Genomic DNA, 11,748 nt, shown 5'->3' on the forward strand with positions numbered 1-11,748 from the left:
GTCAAAGTTTTCTTGGTTTCTATGAAAGGGAATGATTTTATATTTGGTCCAGAGCTTGATCATGTTGAGTTGTAGTGTGTAAGCAATTTTAAGATTTGCGGTGCAGCCACTTCCTGTTTGCCGATAGTTTGAAATTTAGCTACTCAATGTACAAGGAAAATTTTTCGTCAAAGTTTTCTTGGCTTCTATGAAAGGGAATGATTTTATATTTGGAACAGAGCTTGATCATGTTGAGTTGTAAAGTGTAAGCAATTTTTAGATCTGCGATGCAGCCACTTCCTGTTTGCTGATAGTTTGAAATTTAGCTACTCAGTGTACAAGGAAAATTTTTCGTCAAAGTTTTCTTGGTTTCTATGAAAGGGAATGATTTTATATTTGGTCCAGAGCTTGATCATGTTGAGTTGTAGTGTGTAAGCAATTTTTAGATCTGCGATGCAGCCACTTCCTGTTTGCTGATAGTTTGAAATTTAGCTACTCAGTGTACAAGGAAAATTTTTCGTCAAAGTTTTCTTGGTTTCTATGAAAGGGAATGATTTTATATTTGGAACAGAGCTTGACTATGTTGAGTTGTAGGGTGTAAGAAATTTAAAGATCTGTGGTGCAGCCACTTCCTGTTTGCCGAAAGTTTGAAATTTAGCCACTTATTGTACAAGGAAAATTTTTAGACAAAATTTTTTGGTTTCTATTGAAGGAATTGTTTTAGATTTTCTGTAGAGCAAATATATGCAGTGACGCAGGTCCAGACCAGTATTGGTCTTGAATGCTGGATACTATCCATGCATGTCTGTGTCCACACAGTAAATTAATTATAAATTTCCGGATCTGCATTATTCATCATACGTAGCTGTTATAGTTTTAAATGATAAAAGCAAACAGTTTTACAATTTTTTTTCTAATTATTCATTTGACAATATATAGTTTTCTTATTATTTCAGTGAGACGTTTCAATATTTCATCACATGAACACTGGGACATCTATAGAAACAAGTGGGACATGCAGTTTATTGATATTCTAAATAAAAAAAAATTGCTTCCAATTTCATTTCAAGCTTTTGTATTTGACCTTTAGAATGAGAAGATTTATATTCAATTCTTTACACCGCCTCGGTGATGTAATGGTTAGTGTGGTCGCCTCGAGTGCAGTAGGTTGTGGGTTCCACCCTCGGCGGGGTCAAACCAAAGACTTGAAAATTGGTATTTGCTGCTTCTTCGCCAAGCACGCGGCAATAAGGAGTTAGAGCAAAGACTGTTCGGCCCGGACTGTTCAGTCAGAATAATGTGTCTGGGTAAGTGACATATATTCCTGCGAACTGTTACCTTGTGAGCTAGCATGTTAAAAATCCAGGTCAGTGTGTCGGTCGAGTACAAAGCAGGGTTAATATTCATTAATCATTATCATGTTCTCATCCTGAATATGCATCTGACTTGCCACTGGACGTTAAACAACCATCCATCCATCCATCCATCAATTACTTATTGTTTGATTGCTGGTAACCCTTAATTTAACTGCTACTGTAATTTCCTTCCACTGTAGTGTAGTTTGTAATTGAAAACAGACAACCATTTTGACTGACATATTGCTATCCACATAAGTTGCTTTAAAAATCTTCCCTTCTATAGACTGATCAGAATCGTATTTAGAACATCTAATCGTATAAATAAGAAGATGTGGTATGAGTGCCAATGAGACAACGCTCCATCAAAGTCACAATATATAAAAAGTTGATAATTATAGGTCAAAGTACAGCCTTCAGCCTTCACCACAGAGTTAAGTTTCTGTTAAAATTATACCCCATGACGCCATCAACCAACATGATGAAAATAGTTATTTTTTTCAGTTTCATGCAGTTTTCAATTGATATTAAGTACATAATTTTATAATGATAAAAGAAAGGTAAAACCGACTTGAAAGGGACAATCAAACTTGAATGTAGAAAGGAAACTTACATAAACATGGATAGATATGTATTTCATTTTTTTTCTGCTTACAGACCCTTTGCATATAAGCTTATTCCATACAGAGATTAATAATTCAATTAAGTGTGTCCTCTATTTGAATTGAAAATAACAGGTTCTCTGGTTATTGCAGTGGTCAGTCTGTCTGTTGACCATTTTCAGTGTTGAGACTACAGAATTTAAGATTTGGTCCATTTTCAATAGTGGCCTTTTCTAAATCTTGCTTGTAACAGAGTTGCAGGAGATTCATATTGGTTTTGGTTTAAAAAACTTACAGATTATACTCTCAAGATTATTTTTGTGGTATGCTATTAATGAGAGACATGTAGATAATTTGCATTGACTCTTATACCAGTGGTGCTATTTATATTTATAGGCTTTCAAATCTTATTCTATTTTGATATTGGTATAGAAAGCCTCATAATTAAAAAGTTGGTCTATATACAAGGTCATAGGCATAGGCGGATCCAGGGGGGCCCCCCCTTTCGTGGGAAAAATTTGGTTGATTATATAGGGAATCACTGAAGCATGACTGGAGCGGGCTCCCCCTTAGGTCAGTCAGCGGCCCCCCCCCCCTTATGAAAAGTTCTAGATCTGCCACTGATAGGTCAACCCTTGATTTGTAGTGTACACCATATATTGTTACATGAATGGTGTGATACTTTATGAAAGTCATTCTGCATACATGGTCATAGACATATGTCAACATTTTATTTATATTATGCTTTATATCTTGGTGAATAAATATAATCTGGTAAGTAATTCAAAGGTTTGGTCTTCTAACAAGGTCGCAGAAATATTGTATGTTTTGACTATTTGTATAGTTCACAAGAATTGTTGCATGCATGCTTCATACGAGAACTAAGCTACAATTGTGGTCAAAAGGCAGATTATTTAATCTAATACATTGGTTTGAGTTGAGTTTACCCGAAAGATATCTTGTATACTTGCAGCTGTTAATTATATTTATAAACTGGTAATTTAAACTAGTAAACAGAATACCCAATAAAAATCTAATCTGGTGATTAGTTAAAAAGTTTTGAATGATCATGGACACAGGCCCATCTTCTTATCACTAGTCTATTACAGATTATTATGGAAGACAGTCGTCCTACAATATTTAAAATTGTTGACGAGCAAGCACACTACAATATATCTGTTTATGTTATGACCAAGCATTCATGCATGTGGTGGTATGTCAAAAGAAACTGCTAAAAACTGCCAAGTATTTAGACCAAAAATTGAGTTTACTGCTACATACCAAATAATAGGGTAGGTGGGTAGAAGATCAAATATTTTTACTATTGCTTCCTTATTATTAATATATAGAAATAGTTTATAAAAAAAATGAAATTCTGTTTCTATGCAAACAAGAGGTATCCTTAATTTATTTGATTCAAAGTATGGTTTTTTTTCCATAAGATGAAATGACTAACTTGCAAATTCATAACCTAAGGTTATTTGTCAATAAAAAAGCAAAAGTAGGTAAGGTGAAAGTACATAAGTACATATCCACTCAGATGTCCACACAAATATTCACTCTTGTGGTTAAAGTTTTTGAAATTTTAATAACTTTCTTAAACCATACTGGATTTCTACCAAACTTGACAGAAGCTTGTTTATGATCATAAGATAGTATCCAGAAGTAAATTTTGTGAAAATAAAATTCCATTTTTTTCCGTATTTTACCTATAAACATGATAAATGGACTTAGTTTTTCTGCGGGAAAACATTACATACACTCTGTGGTTAATGTTTTTAAAATTTAAATAACTTTCTTAAACTATCCTGGATTTCTACCAAACTTGGACAGAAGCTTATTTATCATCATAAGATAGTATCCAGAAGTAAATTTTGTGAAAATAAAATTCAATTTTTTCCGTATTTTACTTATAAATGCACTTAGTTTTTCTGCGGGAAAATATTACATCACTCTGTGGTTGTAGTTTTAAAAATTTTAATAACTCTCTTAAACTATCCATGGTTTGTACCAAACTTAGACAGAAGCTTGTTTATGATCATAAGATAGTATCCAGAAGTAAATTTTGTAAAATGACAAATCCATTTTTTCCATATTTTACTTTAAATGGACTTTTTTTCTGCCAGGAAACAACACATTCACTCTGGTTAAATTTTTAAAAATTTTAATAACTTTCTTATACTATTTTTTATTTGTACCAAACTAAGACAGAATCTTGTTTATGATCAAAAGCTAGTATCTAGAAGGAAATTTTGTTAATATTTTGTACCTGTGTATCTGTATTTTACTTATAAATGGACTTAGTTTTTCTTCCAGTTAACATTACATCCAGTCTGCAGTTAAAGTTTTTAAAACATTTATTAGATTCATAAACTATCCAGGATTTTTTTACCAAACTTGGACAGAAGTTTCCTACAATCCAAATATGGTATCAAGCGGAATATTTTTATTGATTTTTTCCCTCATTTTTGTTGATCTTGCAATTTACAGCAAAAGTAGGCGAGACACTGGGTTCCACGGAATCCTTACAAATTTTTAGCAATAATCATGCTAATAAAAACCTCACAACAATTTCTGAATTTACAGTAGTCTGGTATATAAAAAAAACCCTAAATGAAAACGAAAAATTTGTAAAACAATTCAAACTGAATTACAGGCTTCTGACATGGGTCAGGCACATACTAATTGAAGGATGTGATGGGGCTATTGGGGGCTAGACTATATAGCTAGCAGTTTGTGGTGCCAAACCCACCTAACTTGGTACATGTATATTGATGTGAAAAGGGCTTAACTCACCAGATCTATATACAGTATACAAAAAAGAAATGCATCTAACAAAAACTCACACAAGACATGTTTTTTGACAGTAAATTTATTCACACATTGACATTGGCAAGATACATGTACATTGAAAGGTTGTTCTGTTTGTTAAATGCCTGAAGTACAAATTATAACACAAATGACAACAGGACCGAGAACACAGTTCTTTCGTAGTGCATTAAATTCAAATTTAAAAAAATCGCACCTGCTCTTTCTCAAAAAGATTTTTACAGTGTAGTGTACTACCAGTGAGACAAATAATATCAAAATTATAGAAACTTCTACCAGCTCTAATGTTCACGAGTTTAGTCTTTCCTATATCAAAATGGTGTATTTTAACATGTTTGCCTATTAATTTAAAACAGCAAAACAAAATCTAATAAACATCTGACAGTAATTAATGCCTAGAATCATTTTTTTAACTGTATACAGTAGAATAGATAAATTAAAACCAGAAAGTTCATACTGTACATATATTTATTAGCTAAGCTTTTGATCTTCTTTCTGTTGTTTGCTTACATGTTCTTTGCATTCACTCAAAAGTAAAAGTACATACAGTTCTGTAAAGGTATAAATTAGTGAGCATCAGTTCAATATGTTCATACTAATTACTACATCTAGTTTTTGTCTGGACTTCATGGACTTCTTGAGATTAAATAATTTAGATTTTATTCAATTTTAGCTTGTTACCAAAAGAATGGAAAGTACAGTATTAAAACCACTGGTGAACATGTACTGTACATGTAGGTGTGAATGTCCTGCAAAAAGAACTGATATCAAAGTATGTTCATCTCCAGAATTGCAGTAAATATAAATAATTTGATGCACTCTGTTCTCAAGTATAATTGTACATGTACACTTGCTTATTTTTCTCTCTTTCCAATGTCAAGTCGGGGGTTAAGAAATTTTGTTATAGCTCACTAGACCAGGGCTAATTGGTAGCAGGATTTTACTAGCCCTGTTGGAAGAGCTGCTAGCCCAACAAAACTGACCTGCTGGCCCGAGTATGACTTACAAATTCAAAGTTTGCTGCAAAATACAATGAATTCTATAAACTTTACAATTTTTATCCGTTGTACAGTAATTTTTAGCTAATTGGATAATCAAAACTATGTCAGCAAAAAAATATCCCATTAGCAGATATATTCAATTCGTTGATACATGTGATAATTGAATATTCCTTGACTATTCTGTAATAATGAGTTGACCAAATTCCGATATGGTACAACTCTTGACCACTGCTATAGTATATTGGTATATAAAAGGATTGGGGTGATTTTTATCAAATACATCATTACGTTTGTGTATTAAAAAGAATTATGAAATGCTCATATTTGTTTTCAGTTTTAAAAATTCTCTTTATTAAAATAAATCAAATGACCTCAAATATTTATGTGAATAAATATCACCATCCATAGTTTGTGTCTTTTATAATTGTTTAATAAAGGAAGTACAGTAATATTTATATATAAAACGTATACATTTATCACGGGTAAGCTAATTGTGGGCTATAAATTGACTACAAACTGGGCATGAGTCTCTAAACTGAAATAGTATTTGTTAGAAATTTTATTTCTTTAAAATCGAATTCATTTGAATATCAATGAAGATAATCGCTAAGATAGAACATGTAGAATGGTGATGAGGGTATTTTCCACTTTCTATTTTGAAAACGCCAAGAATTTTTTGTTTCTAGTCCGTCGGGCATATTAAGTTACAAGTTTTGGTTGCCCGAGGCCCAAACGCTGTAGTCCCGGGCGTCGGGCTAGTGGATTTTTAAACCCCTGCTTGAAGTATGCTTCAAGGCATCCTTACCCTGATCCCCTCCTGCTCCATACACACACACTCAGAAGTTCAATTAATCAGCATTTACATTGTATATTACAAACCTACCTAGTCAGACTGGCCTATACAATGTATATATTATGAATTGACAAATTTTTTGTTCTTGTTTTGAATACATAAAATATATGCCACTGGACATAGTTTCCGTACAATAACTTTAGTTTAAGTAAATGGATCTCTATCTCTATGAAATTTAAATACAAGGTTTGAACCCACAAAAGGAAGATTGGGATTGATTTTGGGGTTATGGTCCCAACAGTTTAGGAACAAGGAGCCCAAAAGGGGTCAAAATAAGTATTTTCCTAGGTTCCAGACAATTACTTGTGTATAAGTGTATGGATCTTTCTGAAATTGTACCACAAGGACTTGAAGGTTCCATACCAAAAAAAAAGAGAAGGTTGGGATTGATTTTGGGGGTTATCATGGTTATGGCACAAACTGTTTATGAATTAGGGGCCAAAAACAATACTTCTCAAATACTTTGTATAAGTTGCTTATTTCTAGACCAATTTCAATGGGGTTTTATTCTTGAATTCTTGGGGTTCTTTAATATGCTGAATCAAACCCTGTATTAAGTTTTTTTTAATTTGGTCCCCGTTTTTATAAATATTTGCGTTCTTATATTGGTATCACGTTGTCGGCTATATAAAATGTACAATATATACAATGCAATATTCACTTCTACCAACTGATAAATTAAAGCAATCTTCACCATTCAGTGATTACAAGCACTCTGATTACCATTCTAGGGTTATGCCCCTTTACAAGTGGAAAAATTGAAGAATTTTTTAAGTTTCTGTTCTCTTAACTTAAGTTTGTCTCAACTAAATTTAATGAAATGTGTGCTTATTACCTCTAAACTCAGTTTAAGTTTAATTTTTGGCAACTTCACTTTTACAGTTCTTGAGTTATGTCCCTTTATAACGTTATATGCTAGCAGGGGCATCATCTGTGTCCTTTTGGACACATTCCCTATTTATTTTTTTAGAAGTTACTATTAATTCTAACCATGACTGTATAAATAAATTTGGTGTATTTACTGTCTTCTGATTGGTTAAAATTATTAGTTTTATTTTCAATGTTGTCAATTTTGATGGAGACACGCCCACTCTGGTGTTGTGTATTCATACGCCAACATATGTGTGTACGTTGTTATTGTTAATATATATAATATAAAAAGTTCGTTGAGCCTTATTTTTGATAAAAATTTATTTATAATGAATGGCAATAACTTATTTTGATTTTATTGAACCATAAAACTAATTTTTGACTCTTGACATTTTACATAATCCGCTTCGCAGATTATTCAATGTGAAGAGTCAAAAATTAGTTTATGATGTATTTAAATGAGTAGTTATTGTTGCAAACTCCATTAGAATTTTGAATTGAGATCATTTTTGGAATAAGAGAAAGGGGGACGTGGAAAAAAAATTGGGGTGGGGGTCATTTTAGATTTCAGAATTTAAAAAGAAAATTTCTTCAAATATTTTTTCTTTAAGAGGATTAATATTCAACAGCAAAGTAAATTGCTCAAAAGCAAAAAAAAAATAAAATTAAGTTCATTAGACCACATTTATTCTGTGTCAGAAACCTATGATGTGTCAACTGTTTAATCACAATCCAAATTCAGAGCTGTATTCAGCTTGAATGTTGTGTCCATACTTGCCTCAACCTTCAGGGTTCGACCTCTGCAGTCGTATAAAGATGCACCCTGTGGAGTATCTGGTTAAATTGGTCGCCATTTAGGTCCAAATGCCATACATATTATATACACAGGTAATGTGTAGTACACATGCATGAATAGAGTTAGTTTTCATTATTTAAAAAAAGAGGAAAATATGTAGTATCATTGCCAATGAGACAACTATTCATCAGGTCAAAATGACTGATGTTAGCAACTAAAGATACAAAAATAAACAGAGTTTTTCATTCATTTAATTAAAAGCATTCACATAAGTATATTTTTTTACATTTTCTATTATAGGTAATGAGATGTAGTAAAGAAGAAACAATGAGATGGAGTTAAGGAATGAATTATAAAGAATGAACATGATGAAAGAAGGAACATAGCCAAAAAGATACTGAAATAAAAATAAATAAATACATTTGTTAATACATAAATTTGTATGTTTTTAATTAGCACAGATCAACCAATATGACATTTGATAGTGATATTAGATATTCACATTTAGGACATATAAGAAGATGTGCTATGAGTGCCAATGAGACAACTCTCTATCCAAGTCACAATATAGTTCAAGATACAGTCCTCAATACGAAGTGTAGAGTTATATAAGATAACTGGTACAGATGATTGCCAATGATACAACTCAAGTGATTATTAGTAATTCTATGGCCTTGAAATGGGAGTAAAAACCAACTTATTAGCAAGCTATGATGGACCAGTTTATAGAATTTATAAATTCTTTCAACCTTATTAATCATTTTGTTATTCGACTTACAAGTTCAAGGTACATAGACAGCTAGATGTATTTCTTGCATGCTTGATTATAATTCTGTTGATAATGATTTTGTGAGAAATTTTGCTTCTCAAAAGTTGCTTGGACATGGCTATGAGTAAGTCAAATGAAAGTCAGCTTTCAAGAAATTTCAAGGTCGCCATAATGTCTGACAGTTAAAATGATTGTCAGTGCTTTAGAAATTATATCTCATATTTTCCATGTGTTGTTCAAGTTCATGGCATGCTATATACAGTGTCTAAAACTTAACTTGTACTTTAAAAGTATGCTTTCTATTGAATAGATATGTAATTTCATATTTACTCTCACATGAAATTCATATTTATATCATTATGAGTATCAAATTAGAAAAAAAAAACCAACATATGAAAAACATATGTTGAGATCCTCATATGAAATCATATGATTTGATGGCATGAAAAACATATGTTTAACATATGTTTATCATATGATTTTTTAAAAACATGTGTTTATCATATGTTAAACATATGTTTCTCATGTAGTAAAAACATATGTTTTTCATGAGTGGTTCTCAACATACGTTTGACATATGTTTTTGAACATATGAAAAACACATGAAAAACATATGAAAACATATGTTGCAATTTTTCATGTGTAGTTCATACAACCATTTCGATGAGGCTTGTTCTCCTCTTTCCAATGACATAAAATATAGCCGTGTGTTATTCCGTTAAGGCAAATCGATAATATTTGTTGATTGGGCAAATCTACTATAATGACAACTTAGATACAAAAGATAATTTTGTAATATTTTCTGCAGTACATTAATATATAAAAGTAACTCAACGTTTCTCACTCTGATAACAGCCTTGCTGGTTATTGTTTTATTTACTAGTCTACGGTACAGACGATGCATTGTTCGAATGATCGATTTTTTGTTCATAACGGTTAACATAATGTTTCGCCTCAATGGATTTCAATTATTGAAGTTAAAGTTATAAGAAACGAGTGACCGGTGAAAAATAATGTTTTTCCAATTATTGAACCAATGCATTCAAACATCATAAACTTAGTCTTCTGTTCAAGAATTTTTAATTTTTTTCTTCGCATAAACTTCGAATAATCGTCAATTTTTTTATCAATCGGTCAATGTTGTTGTAAAAATATAGCAGGTAATTAAAGTTCGTGTTTTGAAGCCGAAACTTAACGAAGTCATCTGTTTGTTAACAATCAACAAAAAATCAACAAAAAACATGGCAATTGAGCACGTGTTTAACATATAAATTCAGATAATAGTTTATTGTAAGAACATCCATGCGTATTGCGATCATCGGATTTTTACGAGACGGGGCACACTGAAGTCACCTTGCATACGGGAAATTTGTCGAGGGAAGGAAGCAATTAAAATAAAGTAAACTACTTCTAAATATTCTAAGTATATGTACATAAGTTTTAAAATGAAAACTATCCATTGAGTTATAAAAAACATATGCATTATTTTTTTTAATTCGAGGTTTCTTATGACTTTAATACAAAAACGATATGTTCTTGTCATCCCTTTATCCGTATTTTTAACGTCAGAATTTAATGTCCGTATCACAATTATATATTTACAATATTGCACGTTACTTTTTACAATTTATACAGGGAAATATTATAAAAAGTCATTATAAAACACACTAGAAACAGTAGGTGTTTTCCCTTCATACCGATCGTTTGGGTATGTTTGATTATTCAAAATAAGAACGTTTGATATCCATTGAGCCGTTTCTATTATTTGTTTGGTGTATAAATATTATAATAACAATAGTTGTGATTTATTTGATTATTTTTCATGCCAATGTGACGAATATTATTCAGTTACCTTAATTATGTTAAGAAGTTCTAGGTTTATCTGTTAGGAAGTCGGCAAATGTTTAAATCCTTTCACTTTCGTTTCTTAATGAAGTACGTTAATTACGGTTGTATTACGGAAAACGATTTCCGAAGTTTTGGTACTGGTTCCGATCCGTTCTAGTTGAAAAGTAAGTGCTTGATATTAAATTACTATAGGCGTTATATTAAAACGTAACAGTAATACGGAATATATGTATTTCTGTTCAGAGATTATATGCATTTTGGTTAGAGATTATTCTAGTATATAAGTAGAGTTTCTCGCAACGTTAATCAGTTCGGTCGTCAGAGCTCCTAGAGTGAAGACTAAAGAAAAGATAATTATAACTATTTCTGACATATTGTCCTGTGGTATATGATTAAGGTGACAACGTGATACTGTCCCTTTGGACCAGTGACACCTTGGCTCTGAATAAGGACCACGGGCGCACTGGAAACCATAATTCCATATTACCTTTGAATCAAAGAACTAAAGTACTGTAAGGCAAATAGGTTAACAGTCATATATCTAATTTTAAGTAAGGTTAAGTCACAGCTCCAATTAAGCGACCTTTGTGTTATACTCCATTGTTAGGTTAAGGGTTCCATTTTGTATACTTACCGGAAGTACTCTTTTGTTTCTTGTTGTTAGGCTTTTATAGCTAAGGTTGAATTAGTTCAGGAAACACGTTACCATTTGTAAAGGTTAGCCAACGATACACAACAAATCCAGGGAAGTAACCCTGGTACGGATCTACGGGTACATAAAGTACCATCTGGCGTTTAGGACCTCCCTGCACGTTACAGAATTTGGTGGCAGCGGTGGGATTTGTT

The 11,748-nt window shown here is 31.9% G+C and overlaps 1 long non-coding RNA gene across 1 annotated transcript; it reads left to right on the forward strand.

Moving 5' to 3' along the window:
- The first annotated feature begins 5,429 nt into the window (after positions 1 to 5,429).
- LOC143076782 (uncharacterized) lies at positions 5,430 to 8,722 on the forward strand. Its single transcript, XR_012978786.1, has 2 exons — positions 5,430 to 5,537; positions 8,586 to 8,722. It is a non-coding gene; the product is annotated as an uncharacterized LOC143076782 (long non-coding RNA).
- Positions 8,723 to 11,748: the final 3,026 nt, after the last annotated feature.

Source organism: Mytilus galloprovincialis, chromosome 5 (assembly GCF_965363235.1).
Source record: "Mytilus galloprovincialis chromosome 5, xbMytGall1.hap1.1, whole genome shotgun sequence".
In the NCBI taxonomy this organism is placed as follows: domain Eukaryota; kingdom Metazoa; phylum Mollusca; class Bivalvia; order Mytilida; family Mytilidae; genus Mytilus; species Mytilus galloprovincialis.